Source organism: Macaca thibetana, chromosome X, assembly GCF_024542745.1.
Source record: "Macaca thibetana thibetana isolate TM-01 chromosome X, ASM2454274v1, whole genome shotgun sequence".
Lineage (NCBI taxonomy): Eukaryota > Metazoa > Chordata > Mammalia > Primates > Cercopithecidae > Macaca > Macaca thibetana.
In genome coordinates, this window is record NC_065598.1 from 89,419,535 (window position 1) to 89,436,614 (window position 17,080).

A 17,080-nucleotide genomic window follows, 5' to 3' on the forward strand; every position below is an offset into this window, starting at 1 on the left:
TTCATTGTTCTCTTAATCTTTAAATAAAATTAAACCTGAGCTCAATTGTTTTTAAATGTGATATTTTTCTGACACATCTAATTGTGTTGTCTTTTACTTTATAATAGTATAAGCATAGTATAATTATAACAATATAATTATAATAATAAAGCATAGTATAAGTGAATACTAAGTGATATGCCAAATTTTAGCAAAAGAAAAACTGTTTGCAAAAGTCATAATGCTTTATATATTGCAGGAAATTCAATGGGACACATCTTCAATGAAGGAAGTATATTTCAATTTATATTTGAATATAGTTTACTAAAATTTAAAAAATATTTGAAAGTTATATTATAAGGAACATATGTATACCATTTGGAAATTACAGCCTTTAAAATCCTTGAAACTTTTCCTTTTGGAAGAGTTCATTATCTATATCCATGATGTACCACAGACTAAATTAAGGTAGCCTTAATAGTAGAAGCCCTTCTCCTCCTCTTCCTTCACTTCCTTCTCTTCTTCCCTTTTTCTTTACAAGCATTGCCATATATAGAGTGCTTGCTATGCTGAGCACTTTAAAACTAGCATCTCATCATCTCATTCTGCAATAGCCCCATGAGGTAGATACTATTATCATGATCCTTTCACAGATGAGGTATGATTCACCTCATTGTCCAAGTTCACACAGCTAATAAGAGATGAAATCAAGAATCAATCATAAGCAAAATGACTTCAAAATAAATGTTTTTAGCACTTGCCTTTTCTGTATTGAGAAGCAACGCCTTTTGGCAAAGTTAATAGCTCTATGGGCATTACAAAAATCTACACTTAAGTAGTTCATCTGAAGGAAAATAATCTGATAAAAATCCATTTAAGTTCATTGACTTACACAGGTCATAAAAACCTTGCCAAATCTTGTATTCAGCCCTTTTGCCTCCCTTTTACTAATTTTGGCTAATTGTTTGCTCGTTCGTTTGTTTTTGAGATGGAGTCTTGCTCTGTTGCCCAGGCTGGAGTGCAGTGGCACAATCTCTGCTCACTGCAGCCTCCCCATCCCCGGTTCAAGTGATTCTCCTACCTCAGTCTCCTGAGTACCTGGGAATACAGGCATGTGCCAGTATGCCTGGCTAATTTTTGTATTTTTAGTAGAGACGGGGTTTCACCATGTTGGCCAGACTGGTCTCAAACTCCTGACCTCAAGTAATTTGTCTGCCTTGGCCTCCCAAAGTGCTGGGACTACGGGCATGAGGTACCGTATCCAGACAATTTTGGCAAATTTTTTTGACATATATAGAGAATTTTTACATCTTGGTCCAGCAAAGCACATCTTTTACTTTTTCCAATTTGTATCTCAAAGAAAGTTTTTCAAAATGAACTTGTTAGTTACACAGATCACTCTATTCTGCCAGCACTCCCCTAAAATCAAGTATCTACTCAGACTTTGGATTTATTAAATAGCACAGTGGTTAGGAAGATGGGTATCCTATATTCTGAGAGATCTTTCCAATTCCTTGGGCTTCCATCCTTCAGCCTTCCCAGAAACCATTCAGCCCAATGTAAATGCAGCATAAACTAAAGAAAAACAAAGGATCAGATTATCCCCCTCCATGTTGAAGGAGGTATACCGGGAACATTCACCCATACTTGAAGTAAATATTGACCACAGAGATTTCCTTTAAGCAAACATGTTGTCTTATAGCTGTTGCTTTTGAGAAAAGTAATGGTGGATTCTTCAATAAGCACAGGGCATTAGATAGATAATTAAGAAAATGATAGGAACTACTCCCAACATTGAGACCAGGAGACAATCACTTCTCAAGTTTTCTCCTGACCCTTATATTCCTGCCATTGAGGCAATTGAAATTTACTTGATTCTAGAGTTATATATATATTTTTTTTCTTTACTTTTTTTTTTTTTTGAGACGGAGTTTCCATCTTGTTGCCAAGGCTGGAGTGCAATGGTGCAATCTCTGCTCACCGCAACCTCCGCCTTCCAGATTCAAGAGATTCCCCTGCCTCAGCCACCTGAATAGCTGGGATTACAGGCATGTGCCACCATGCCCAGCTAATTATGTATTTTTAGTAGAGATGGGGTTTCTCCATGTCAGGCTGGTCTCGAATTCCCAACCTCAGGTAATCCACCCACCTTGGCCTCCCAAAGTGCTGGGATTACAGGCATGAGCTATCGCGACAGGCCGGTGAAATATATTTCAAAGTATCAATCCTCCTCCCACACCCAGAATACATTATCTTGTGTAGACTGATGATCCTTTCTGTTCTTTTGATGAATTCCCTAGTCAGCAGAAGTAATGTTAATGAAACATGAAGAGTCAACATTCATTACAGTTAATGAAAAGAACTCTCTTCTAATTACTATGTGTGTCTGACATTTTGCCCTCACTGAAATATACATGAAAACTAATTAATGGGTTTAAGGCTGCACTTTTTTTTTTTTTTTTTTTTTTTTTTTTTACTACATTCTTGAAACAGATTTGGCAAAAATTGTAACAAGTCCCAATCAAACATTCTCTTGAGAGCAGTTTTCAGCGTGGAATTGCTGCCTGGGATGTATCCATTCCTACCTGAGTAATGTCTGTTGAGGGATGACAGCATTTGTGTGGTAGGATAGCTGTGGCCTAAAAAATCACTCTGCCTTTATACCAGAAAGAAGTCTGTTCCTACTTTTTGTAAAATTATTGCATTTCACCCTCCATTCTATTTACAAACTGCAAGATAGTACATTTGACATATCATGTAAAGATGGTTTTTAATTTCTTTTTGTCTAAAGAAATTCAAAACATTTTCCCGGGTGAAGCATAAAATGTTTTCTCTCATTTTTTTTTTTTCTGTTTCAGGTATAGAATATGGACACTTGTATAATTTCTTCCATGAGTATTATGGGAGTTCCACTTTAATTCCATTAAGCATACTAAAATTAAGGTATTCACCAGTGGTTTAATGAGGCCATTACCACCTGTTTCTATTACAAACAGGATAATGTATATATTCAGTAAGTAATCTTGAGAACAATTCTCTAAATACAGTAGTCCCCCATTATTCGTGGTTTTGCTTTCTATGATTTCAGATACAGTTACCCTTATTAAAAATAGGTGAGTATTAGGTTGATGCACCAAATATATTACAGGAAGATATTTCGAGAGAGAGAGAGACCACATTCACAAAACTTTTATTCCAGCATAGTGTTATAATGGTTGTATTTTATTATTGGTTGTTGTTAATTTTTTATTCTGCCTAACTTCTAAATTAAACTTGGCATAGATATGTATGTATAGGAAAAAAACTGTATATAGAGTTAGGTACTATCTGCAGTTTCAGGCATGCAAAACACATCTTGTAATGTATCCCCCACAGATAAGGGGGGACTTCTGTATGATCTAAACAGTCTCTTTAGGCTAGCCTTCATTGAACATATATCATGCTTATTTAGGGGACCAAAAACATATACTTAACCAAAAAACAACTATGTAACCTCTTTGCCTTAGTTGTTTGTATCCTTTTGTCTATTTTTTTCTTCAGGTATATCTTAAATTTGTTTGTATTCCCATCTTTAATGGTTGCTTCTAACATTTTGTTGGTGGTGGTGTTCATTTGCATTTATCCCTAATTTCCCCTCAACTCATCCCTATATTTAAATTTTAATCTTCATTTTCTGCTTTCATAACTTCTTGTATCAAATAAAAACAAATCCAGGTTTATGTAAGAAGAAACTTTTTTCAAAAAGACAATTGCAATAAGAAAAATACTCTGATCTCAGGATCTGAAACTGTCTTAAAATCAAACAGAAATAAAATGTTTTTTTCTTTTCTTTTCTTTTTCTTTTTTCTTTTTCTTTTAAAAAAGGGAGTTCCTATAGAGCTAGCCAGAAATGACGAGGTGAAATAAGTCAAAAGATTGAAAGGAAACAGCATGTCCAGGATGATCTGATAGGAAATGATTCTCACTATGGTCACCCCATTTCAATTTTTAGGATTCGTTGCTTTTTCATCATGATTCTCCAGACAAAGAGAACCAACAGAGAGAGAGAGAGAGAGAGAGCAAGAGTGTGTGTGTGGGGGGGGGGGGGGGGGGGGGAGAGAGAGAGAGAGAGAAAGAGATTTTAATTTTAATGAATTGGCTTACACAATTGTGGAGGCTTGTAAGACCAAAATTTGCATGGTAGGCTAGCAGGCTGGAGACTCAGGAAAGAGATGCTGTTTGAGACTGCTGGCAAAATTTCTTCTTGCTCTGGGGAAGTCAGTCTTGGTTCTATTAAGACCTTCAACTGATTGAATGAGACCCACTTATATATGGAGAGTAATCTGCTTTATTCAACGTACACAGTTTAAATGTTAATCTCATCAAAAAATAAAATATAAAAAACATATTCACAGAAACATCCAGAATAATGTTTGACCAAAGATCTGGATAACTAGCCAAGTTGACATATAAAATTAAAACACCGTTTAAGGTGGACATTCTGCATTTCAGTGCTTGTTCAGATTGAGCAAGCCAAAGTTCAAGAGCTTATGTGGCACAGAATAGCCTGATTAAAATTTGATCAAGACAAATCAGAGAGTAAGAAATATAAACTGTGAGCACTTGGTCATTGTTTTTCTTCAAACTTCAGTTTCTTGGATATGTTTGTCAAATTCAATACAAACTGCGTAACTACTTCAAAGACTATCTTCCCTAACAGAACATATAGTCTGGGATAGAGAGATAGAGGGATTCAAAGCTTCTAGCTTCGTTTCCTGACATATTACGTGAGATAAGAGCATCAGAAGAGTTCCCTGAGGAACTATTTTGAAGAAAAGATATTTCAGTAGGTTAGGTATAATGTCATTAAAACAGAAAGTAGATGTTTTGAAAATTCAATTAAAATAAGAGGGTCAAACATCTCATAAACTACCTATGACATTAGATGATATAATTCATTAAGAATCATAAGTGCTTATTTATTCAACAGTCATTGTGTATTTACTGTGGGATGGCACCGTGCAAAGCAATGGCATTTCATGTAAGGTTAAACAAAATGGGACTCTTTCCTGACATTGTGGAGGTTACACTAAGGTAGGGAGAGAGACTTGAGTCACATAATCACATATCTCCATTTCCTATGAGTGCTATAAAATATTAAATTGCTGAAGTTGCTTAGCAGCATAAGAAGCTTTTGAGCTGAGATGATGGGGTTTTCTAGATATAGAATTATGTCATCCACAAACAGTGATAGTTTGACTTCCTCTCTTCCTATTTGAATGTTCTTTATTTTCTTCTCTTGCCTGATTGCATTGGCCAGACCTTCTAATACCATGTTGAATAGAAATGGTGAGAGAGGCCATCCTTGTCTTGTGCCAGTTTTCAAGGGGAATGCTTCCAGATTTTGCCCATTCAGTAAGGATATAAAATGAATGTTCAAAAGCCACTAGCATTTCTATACACCAGCAACAGTCAAGTCAAGAGCCAAATCATGAACGAAGTCCCATTTAAATTTGCAATGAAAAGAATAAAATACTTAGAAATACAGCTAACAAGGGAAGTAAAATATCTCTACAGGGAGAACTAGAAACTACTGCTCAGAGATGACACAAACAAGTGAAAAAACATTCCGTGCTCATAGATAGGAAGAATCAATATCATTAAAATGGCCATACTGGCCAAAGCAATGTATAGACTCAATGCTATTCCCATTAAACTACCATTGATGTTCTTTAGAGAACTAGAGAAAACTATTTTAAAATTCATTTGAAAACAAAAAAGAGCCCAAACAGCTGAAGCAATCATAAGTAAAGAGAACAAAGCTGGGGGCATCATGCTACCTGACTTCAAAGTATACTAGAGGGCTACAGCAATGAAAACAGCATGGTACTGTTATGAAAACAGATACAAAGACCAATAGAACAGAACACAGAACCAGTAAAAAAGACTGCACACCTACAACTATCTGATCTTTGACAAACCTGACAAAAACAAGCAATGGGGAAAGGACATCCTATTCAATAAAAGGTGCTCAGATAACTGGCTAGCTATATGCAGAAAATTGAAACTGGACCCCTTTCTTACACCATATACAAAAAATAACTCAAGATGGATTAAAGACTTAAATGTAAAACCCAAAACTATAAAAACCCTGGGAGACAACCTAGGCAACACCATTCAGGACATAGGCACAGACAAAGATTTTACGACAAAGATTACAAAAGCAACTGCAACAAAAGCAAAAATTGACAAATGGAATCTAATTTAAGAGCTTCTGCAAAATAAACTATCAACAGAGTAAACAGACAATCTACAAAATTAGAGAAAATTTTTACAAACTATGCATCTGACAAAGGTCTAATATTCAGCATCTGTAAGGAACTTAAACACATTTACAAGAAAAAACAAACAACCCCATTAAAACGTGGGCAAAAGACAGGAACAGACACTTTTCAAAAGAAGACATACATGTGCCCAACAAGCATAGGAAAAAAAAATCCTCAACATCATTGATCATTAGAGTAATGCAAATCAAAACCACAATGAGATACCAGCTAACACCAGTTAGAATGGCTATTAAAAAGTCAAAAAAACAACAAAACAAAAAACAAAAAATAAAACGGATCTTTGCAAGGTGGTGGAGAACTAGGAATGCTTATATACTGTTGGTGGGAGTGTAAATTAATTCAACCATTCTGGAAGGCAGTGTGGCAATTCCTTAAAGACCTAAAGTCAGAAATACCATTTGACCCAGCAATCCCATTACTGGGTATATACCTCCAAAAATACAAACTGTTCTATTATAAAGACACAAGCACATATATGTTAATTGCAGCACTATTCACAATAGCAAAGACATAGACCCAACCTAATTGCTCATAAATGGTAGACTAAATAGAAATATATGGTACAGGTACACCATGGAATTCTACATGGCCATAGAGAAGAATGATATCATGTTCTTTACAGTAACATGGATGGAGGTGGTGAATATTAACTTTAGCAAACTAATGCAGAAAGGGAAAACCAGATACCACATGTTCTCACTTATAAGTGGGAGTAAATGATGAGAACATATGGATACATAGAGGGGAACAGCAGACTCTGGAACCTATCAGCGGATGGAGTGCGGGAGGAGAAAAAGGTTTGGGAAAAATAACTAATGTGTTCTAGGCTTAATACCTAGGGGATGAAATGATCAGTACAAAAAAAAAAAAATGACATACATTCACCTATGTAAAAAACCTGCACACCCTCCACATGTACCCCTGAACTTAAAATTAAAGTTAAAAACAGATTAAATTGCTTACTTAAATGTATATGTGTGTAAGTATGCATATAAAGGTATAAATACAATATACATATAAAATATATGCTACCAACTGTTTTATCTTGCAAGTCAGTTGAAGTATCAATATAATCTCTAGCTTTGAATTTCAGAACTGTTCATACAGCTGGAAGTAAAGAAAAAAAAAACTTTTTTTTTTTTAAATTATTGATCTTTTACAGCATTTACACAGAATATTCCTCTAGCCTAAAATACTTTCTTTCCAAGCTATATCTACCTGCAAAAATTCTACACCTCTTTCAAGACACAATTCAAATGTCACATTCTCTTTCTTTATTCCTAGGTAATTGTTCCCTAATCTGTGTTTTTATAGCACTTTGCATACACAGCATTTTATTTCCTTTCATGTTAAGTTTTATTTATTTGTTTAGTTCTATTTCTCTCCCACCAAACTATGATCTGCTTGAGAACAGCAACCATATCTTTTTGAGCTTTGCAAATTAAAGCCTAGCATGGCATCTGCTGATACACAATAAATGGGTTGAATGAATAAATAAATGAATTAGCATGTCCTGAAATTCAACTGTATGTTGCCTGGATGTTTGCAATGTTTATCACTCAGAATCACCTAGGTTGTGGGGCAGAAACATAGGCTTAAAACAAAAAAAAGTTTATTTATCCCTCACACTACATGCTCAACATGGATCTGTAGACAAAATTTCTCATCATTGTCACTCAAGAACCAAAGTTTACAGAGCAGACACTGTCTTGAATTTTGCTAGTCACCATGTCATAAGGAAAATCAATGTTTAGAGGGTTTGAAAAAACAATGCATATTCAGAGGGGAGACTTGTTTCTTCCACTCACAGTCCATTGATAAAGCTGGTCATTGGGTCACACCCAGTCATAAAGGAGAAAAGAACAAATTGTCTCTGTTTGCAGATGACATGATCCTATATTTAGAAAATGCCATCATCTCAGCCCAAAAGGTCCTTAAGCTGATAAGCAACTTCAGCAAAGTCTCAAGATACAAAATCAATGTGCAAAAGTCACAAGCATTACATTACACCAACAGTAGACAAGCAGAGAGCCAAATCACGACTGAACTCTCATTCACAATTGCTACAAAGAGAAGAAAATACCTATGAATACATCTAACAAGGGATGAGAAGGTCCTCTTCAAGGAGAACTACAAGCTACTGCTCAAAAAAAAAAAAAAAAAAATCAGAAAGGACACAAACAAATGGAAAAACATTCCATCCTCATGGATAGGGGGAATCATATCATGAAAATGGCCATACTACCCAAAGTAATTTACAGATTCAATGCTATTCCCATCAAACTACTATTGACATTTTTTCAAAGAATTAGAAAAAAACACTTTAAAATTTATATAGAACCACAAAAGAGCCTGTATAGCCAAGTCAATCTTAAGGAAAAAGAACAAAGCTGGAGACATCATGCTGTCAGACTTCAAACCATCATACTGCCAGACTTCAAACTATATTACAAGGCTACAGTGACCTAAACAGCATGGTACTGGTACCAAAACAGACATATAGACCAGTGGAACAGAATAGAGACTTCAGAAATAAGACCACATATCTACAACCATCTGATCTTCAACAAACCAGACAAAAACAAGCAATGGGGAAAGGATGCCCTATTTAATAAATGGTACTGGAAAAAACTGGCTAACTGTATGCAGATAACTGAAACTAGACCCCTTCCTTATACCTTATACAAAAATTAACTCAAGATAAATTAAAGACTTAAATTTAAAACCCCAAACCACAAAAATCGTAGAAGAATATCTAGGCAATATCTTTCAGGATATAGGCATGGGCAATGATTTTATAATGAAATCACCAAAAGCAATTGCAACAAAAGCTAAAATTGACAAATGGGATCTAATTATACTAAAGAGCTTCTGCACAGCAAAATAAACTATCATCAGAGTGAACAGGCAACTTACAGAATGGGAGAAAATTATTGCAGCCTACCCCAACAAATGTCTAATATCCAGAATTTACAATGAACTTACACAAACTTACGAGAAAAAAAAATCATCAAAAAGTGGGCAAAGAACATAAACACTTCTCAAAAAAAAGACATTTATGCAGCCAACAAACATATGTAAAAAAGCTCAACATCCCTGATCATTAGATAAATGGAAATAAAAACCACAATGAGATACCATCTCATGCCAGTCAGAATGGTGATTATTAAAAAGTCAAGAAACAATAGATGCTGGTGAAGCTGTGGAAAAGTAGGAATGCTTTTATATGGTTGGTGTGAGTGTAAATTAGTTCAACCATTGTGGAAGACAGTGTGATGATTGCTCAAGGATCTAGAACCAGACATACCATTTGACCCAGCAATCCCATTACTAGGTACATACCCCCAAAACATAAATTATTATCTTATAAAGACAAATGCACATGTATGTTTATTACAGCACTATTCACAATAACAAAGACATGGAACCAACCCAAATGCCCATCAATGATGGACTGGATAAAGAAAATGTGGTACACATATACCATGAAATACTATGCAGCCCTAAAAAGGATGAGATCATGTCCTTTGCAGGGACATGGATGAAGCAGGAAGCCATCACCCTCAGTAAACTAACACAGGAACAGAAAACCAAACACCACATATTCTCACTCATAAGTGGGAGTTGAACAATGAGAACCCACAGACACAGGGAGGGAAACAACACACACTGGGGCCTGTCAGTGGGGGTGAGGGGAGGGAGAGCATAGGACAAATAGCTGTTGCATGTGGGGCTTAATACCTAGGTGACAGGTTGATAGGTGCAGCAAACCAACATGGCATACATTTACCTGTGTAACAAACCTGCACATTCTGCACATATCCTGGAACTTAAAGTATATTTTAAAAAATGCAATCTTACCATGTGCCTAGAAGAAAACAGCCAGACTTATTCAGTAAGCAGCACTAATGACTGCTGCAGTTGATAATCAGTAATAAATATATTTCTTGGATTCAGGAAGCATCTCCTGTATCACTGGAAAACATATGTTTGAAAGCCGCAAGAGAAAGTCAGGGGGAATAAATCACGGAATACTGTTTTTAAATTCAAATGAAAAGCAATATCTTAACTATAACACTGTAAATTAATAGGTTAATATTCTCTGGTTTTCATTATTATCATTTTTTAAATCCAATTATCTTTACTCTAGTTCATGCCAATTTTAGGAGCCACAAGCTTCGCTGATGTTTTCAACTATAACCAATAAACATTCCAAAACTATTGTTGTGGGAATATCACAAAGCAAGGTAAAAACACTATTATATTTTGAGACTGCTCTAACAAGTAGTTAATCTATCCCCCTTTTCATTAGACACTCATTTCAGCTGTTTTAAATTAACTGTTTAGGGCTTGATTTTCACAAAACAGTGTTGGAGTATGATGTAGTTTGAGTCTATGTCCCAAAAAGAAGGCAAATGCTGATAGCCAAGACAATAGGAAAAAAGGCCTCAAAGGCATTTCAGAGACCTTCGGAGTAGCCCCTCCCATCACAGGCCCAGAGGTCTAGGAGGGAAGAATGGTTTCCTGGGAGAGGCTCAGGGCCCCACAGCCCTGCAGAGCTTCAGGACACTGCTACCCACACATCCTAGTCCCTTCAACTCCAGCCATGGTTAAAAAGGACCCAGGTACAGCTTGGACTGCTGCTTCAGAGAGTGCAATCCATAAGCCTTGGCAGCTTCTATATAGTGTTAAGCTCACAAGTGCACAGAATGTAAAATATGAGTCTTCAGGACCTCTGGTATGAAAAAAAAAAACCTAAATATCCAGAAACAAGACTGCTGCAGAGACAGAGCCCACATGGAGAACCTCTAACTAGTAAAGTGTGAAGAGGAAATGTGGAGTTGGAACCCCCACACAGAGTCCCCACTGGGGCACTGCCTAGTGGAGCTGTGAAAAGAGGGCCACCATCCTCCAGACCCCAGAATGGTACAACCACTGACAGCTTGTACCACGGGCCTAAAAAAGCCACAGTCACTCAACGGCAGCCCATGAGAGCAGTTGTGGGGGCCAAGCCCTGAAAAGCCACAGAGGCAGAGCTTCCTAAGCCTCTGGGAGCCCACAGCTTGCGGCAGTGTGCCCTGGATATGAGGAATGGAGTGAAAAAAGATTATTTTGGAGCTTTAAGGTTTAATGATGGCCCTGCTGGGTTTAGGATTTGCACAGTGCCTGTAGTCCCTTTCTTCTGGCAAATATCTCCCTTTTAGAAAGAAAATATATGCCAAATGCCTATAACCCCATCATATCTTGGAAGTAACTAACTTGTTTTTTTATTTTACATGCCTATTGGTGGAAGGGACTTGCTTTGTCTCAGATGAGACTTTAGACTTTGGACTGTTGCGTTAAAGCTGGAATGAGTTAAGACTTTGGGAGACTGTTGGGAAGGCATGCTTGAGTTTTGCAATTTGAGAAGAACATTAAGATTTGGAAGCAGTCTGGAGTAGGATGATATGGTTTGAATCTGTGCCCCTGCCCAAATATGATGTTGAATTGTAATCTCCAACGTTGGAAATATGGCCTGGTGGGAGGTGATTAAGTCAGGGAGTGGAGTTTTCATAAATGGTTTAGCACTATCCCCCCTTGGTACTGTATAGTGAATGACTTCTGAGGAGATCTGCTTGTTTAAAAGTGTGTGGCATCTCTCTTCTCTTTCACTTTCTCCTGCTCCAGCCATGTAAGATGTTTCTACTTCCCCCTTTGCCTTCCACCATGATTGTAAGTTCCCTGAGGCCTTCCCAAAAGCTGATGCTACCATGCTTTTTGTGCAGCCTGCAGAATCATGAGACAATTAAACCTCTTTTCTTTATAAACTACCCAGTCTCAGGCATTTCTTTATAGCAATGTGAGAACAGACTAATACAGAGGCTAGCCTACTTAAACAGGCTTCTTATGTAGAACTATTAACCAGTGTAGGGTTAGTAGATAAGATCATAAAAACCAAATCTGAGAAAATACAATGTCTCTATCTTCTTCTAACTAGTTGGTACTCTATCAACTAATGAAAAAAGAAAAAAAAAATACATTTTACCCAAAGTATTTTACAAATATAATAATACAATAAAGGAATGTCTACAAGACATGAGTTTTAGGCTTGGCCTTTAGCTGTATCATTTTGAAACTTTATCTTATCCCTTAAAGTTTTAGTTTTCTCTTCTGTGAAATGGGTATATTAATACTTGATCTACCTTCCTCCTAACACTGTTTCAAGAATTATTTGAGATAATGTATGTGACCTTTTGAAAAGGTAAATTATAATTGTTATATTTCTCATTATGAGTTACATAAGTAGCATCCCTCAGAAAATACTTAGGCGACTAGGTATTAGATTCCATAATTCACCTCAAGATTTTCTTTTTAAAAAAGAATTACATTTTTGATAACATTTGAAATTTAAAAATAGCACTATTTTGTATAAAATTACAGTGGATACATGACACTATTCACTTGTCAAAACCTAGAAAAATTTATAGCAAAAAAAAAAGAAATTTAATGTATACAAAAATTAAAATATCTTTTAGAAAGTCAGCAGACTACAGGATTAAATGCAGAATATAATGGAAACAAATTAACTCTATTAGAAAATGTATAAAACAACCTTACTGAAGGAGGTGAGGGGAAAGTTACTAACCTCAGTAACTTTATAAATGATTGAAAACTATAAGGCCAGAAACAAAACACAGCACTATTCACTAGTTGGTAAAGTTGTTTCCCTCAGGGTTACCTGCTAACAATTTTGAAATCATTATATATGTATACTAGGGTTGCAGGAACAAATAAGCAAATGGTGAGTAGTGCAAGTTATTTTTCTCACTGCTGAAAGAGGAGATTATAGATAAACTGGAATGAATCAAATGGTGCTGGAATAGTGATAGAGATATCAGTGTGAACTCATGGTTAGCTTAATAAAGATACTGATTAATGAGTAAAGAAATAATTACAGATACATAAATTGGTCTAAACATATATTTCCAACCTTTGTCCACTAAGAAGACCTAGAAGCAATGACACCCCAGTAGCAATGAGCACACCTACTACCCAGATTTTGATTTCTAATGCCATTTTCCAATTAAGGGAAAAAAAAAAAAAAAGCTGCTGAGACAAATGGTTGATTCAAGGACTGGGGAAAGGAATATGCAAGATGAACTTAGGGACAAGGCAGAACAAGGTGACACAATAGAAGTGGCCACTGATTGTTCCCCACACACAAAAACATCAATTTGACAATATTTACACCAAAAAATCACCTTTATAAGAACCAAATATCAGGTGAGCACTCACAGTACCTGATTTTAAATTCATATTGATGGAAAGGGCACTTAAAAGGTAGAAAAAACAGTCTTGAAATCACTGAAGCCACCCCTCTCACAACCCCCAGGTAGTGGCAGGTGGTACAGAGAGACTTTCTGTGAGCTGGGGGAAGGAGAATGTAGCAATTATAAGGCCTTGATCTCAGTGCTGTCCTGTTGTAGAAGAAAGGAAAACTAGACCAAATGCAGCTGACACCTGCCCACAGAGGGAGCATTCAAACCAACTCTCAACAAAAGTGAATCACCAATCCCAGCAACTGTGACTTCAGTTCCCACAAGCCTCACCACTGTGGACTAAAGTGCTCCGTGGTTCTAAATAAACTTGAAAGGTAGTCTAGGCCACAAGGACTGCAAATCAGATGTGAGTGTAGAGCTAAACTGGACCCAGAGCTAGTGGACTGGGGGGTGGCACACAACTTACTGAGATACCAGCTGAAGCAGGAAAGGGAAGCCTGGCATCACCCCTCCCCTAACCTGAGGATGCACAGCTCACAGCTCAAAGAAATATTGCTTCCATTTGTTGAGGACAGGAGAGGGAAAATGGGGAGGACTTTGTCTTGCATCTTGGATGCCAGCTCAGCCACAGAACAATAGGGCACAGGTCAGAGTCATGAGGCCCCGTTTCCAGGTCCTAGCTGTTGGATGACATTTCTAGACAGACCCTAGACCAAAAGGGAAATGCTGCCTTGAAGGAAACGACCATGTCTGTGCAGCATTTCTCACGTGCTAACTGAAGAGTCCTTGGGCCCTTAATAACCAGCAGTAACACACAGGTACTATTTCTAGGGCCTTGGGTAGGTGGAACTCTGAGACTTGCTGGCTTCGGGTGATACTCAACAAATTTTTACCTGTGGTGGCTATGTAGTGATATTCCCTATGCTTTATAAAAACAGAGGGAAATGAGAAGGTGACTTTGTCTTGCATCTTAGGTACCACCTCAGCCACAGTGTCATAGAGCTCCCAAGCATGCTCTTAGGATTCCAAATCCTAAGACTTGGATCTAGTGTTACATTTCTAACCTGCCCTGGGCCAGAGGGGAGCTTACTTCCCTGAAGGCTGAATCACTGGACAGCCACCATTTACCCCCATGGGCCTGTGGTGGTGATGGTGGAGACAGGATGAGGCTCCTCTGCCTTTAGAAAGGGAAGGAAAGAGTAGGAAGGACGGCATCTTGTGGTCTGAATGTCAGCTCAGTGACAGTAAAATAAAACACCAGGTGGAGTACTAAGGTTTTTTCCTCTAGTCCCTGCCTCCTGCATAGCACATCTGAACCTGCCCAGGGCCTGGGAGGAACTCAGTGCCCAGAAAGTAAAGACACAGGCCTGGTTGGGTTTCCCACCTGATCATTGTAGAGCCCCAGAGCATTGAGCAAACACAGACAGTAGCAAGGAAGTGGTAACAGTAGGTCTTGCGCAAGACCTGGTGCTGTGCCGGCTTCAGGTGTGACCCAGCATAGTCATAGCAGTGGTAGCCACAGGGGTGATTATGTCAGTCCACCCCCAGCTTCAGGTGGCTCAGAACAGAGACAGAGAGAGAGTGAGAGGTTCCATTTGTTTGAGAGAGAGTAAGAAAGAGGAACAAGAGTCTGCCTGTAATCTAGAGAATTCTCCCAGATCTTGGCCCAAACCATCAAGACGATACCTCTAAAAGCCTGGAAGAATCGCAGCGTTACTGGGCTTGTAGTGCAACCTAAACCAGATACAGCATAATACAACAAGATGCAAGTATTATTGAATATCTGGAAAGCCTTCCCAAGAAAGACGGGTACAAAGAAGTCCAGACTGCGAAGACTACAATAAATACAGAAGTCTTCAATGCCTAGACACTGATAAGCATTTAAAAGTATCAGGGTGACCCAGAAAAACATAATCTTGCCAGATGAACTGTGTAAGCCACCAGGGACCGATCCTGGAGAAATAGAGATATGTGGCCTTTTAGAAAGATAACTCAGAACAGGAACTTTGAAAAAAAAAAAAAACTTGAGAAAATTCAGGATAACACAGAAAAGGAATTCAGAATTCTACCAAATTCATTTAACAAAGAGATTGAAATAATTTCTTAAAATGAAGCAGAAATCCTGGAGACAAAAAATTGCAACTGGCATACTAAAGAATACCTCAGACTCTTTTAATGGCAGAATTGATAAAGCAGAAGAAATAAATTATTGAACTTGAAGACAAGCTTTTTGAAAATACACCATCAAAGGAGACAAAAGAAGAAAAAAAAATACCCACAATGATGCCTACAAGATGAAGAAAATTACCTCGAAAAAGAAAACTAAAAAATATTGGTCTTAAAGAGGTGGTAGAGATAGGGATAGAGATAGAGACAAGGTAGAGATAGGGATAGATAGGATAGAAAGTTTATTCAAAGGGATAATAACAGAAAACTTCTCAAACTTAGAGAAAGATATCAATATCCAAGCACAAGAAGGTTATACAACACCAAGCAGATTTAACCCAAAAAAAGGCTACCTTTAATCATTTAATAATCAAACACCTAAAGGTCAAAGATAATGGGAAAATTCCAAAAGCAGCCAGAGAAAAGAAGCAAATAACATCCAATAACGTTGCAAGAAGTCTGGAAACAGACTTTTTAGTGGAAACCTTACAGACCAGAAGAGAGTTGCATGACATATTTAAAGTGTTGGGGAAAAAAGAAAAAAAAAAAAAAAAAAAAAAGAACTCTTCTACCCTAGAATAGCATATCTGCCTAAATATTCTTCAAACAAGAAGGAAAAATAAAGTCTTTGCCAGAAAAACAAAAACTGAGGGATTTCATCAACACTAGACCTGGCCTACAAGAAATGCTGAAGGGAGTACGTCAATGAAAAATAATAGTACAATAATGAGCAATAAATAATTACCTGAATGTACAAAACTCAAATGTAAGTACAGAGAAAAACACAGAATTTATACTCCTGTATAATATTGGTGTGTAAACTACTCCTATCATAAGTAGAAAGACTACACAATGAACGAATAAAAAATAATAACTACAGCAGAATTTCAAGACATATACAATATAATAAAATATAAATAGAAACAATAAAAAATTAAAAAGCAGGGGGATGAAGATAAGACATAGTGTTTTTATTAGCTTTTATTATGCTTGTTTGTTTGTTTATGCAAGCAGTGTTAAGTTGTTATCAGCTTAAAATAATGGATTATAACATGGTATTTGCAAATCTCATGGTAACCTCAAACCAAAAAACATACGATGGATACACAAAAAATGAAAGCAAGAAACTAAATCATAACACCAGAGAAAATGGCCTTTACTAAATAGAAGACAGGAAGGAAAGAAAGAAGAGAGAACCACAAAAAAAAAAGAAAGAAAGAAAAACCTAACAAAATGGCAAGTTCTTACTTATATAAAATAACATTGAATGCAAATAGACTAAATACTCCAATGAAAAGACATAGAATGGCTGAATGAATACAAAGCAAGAATTATTAATCATCTGTTCTC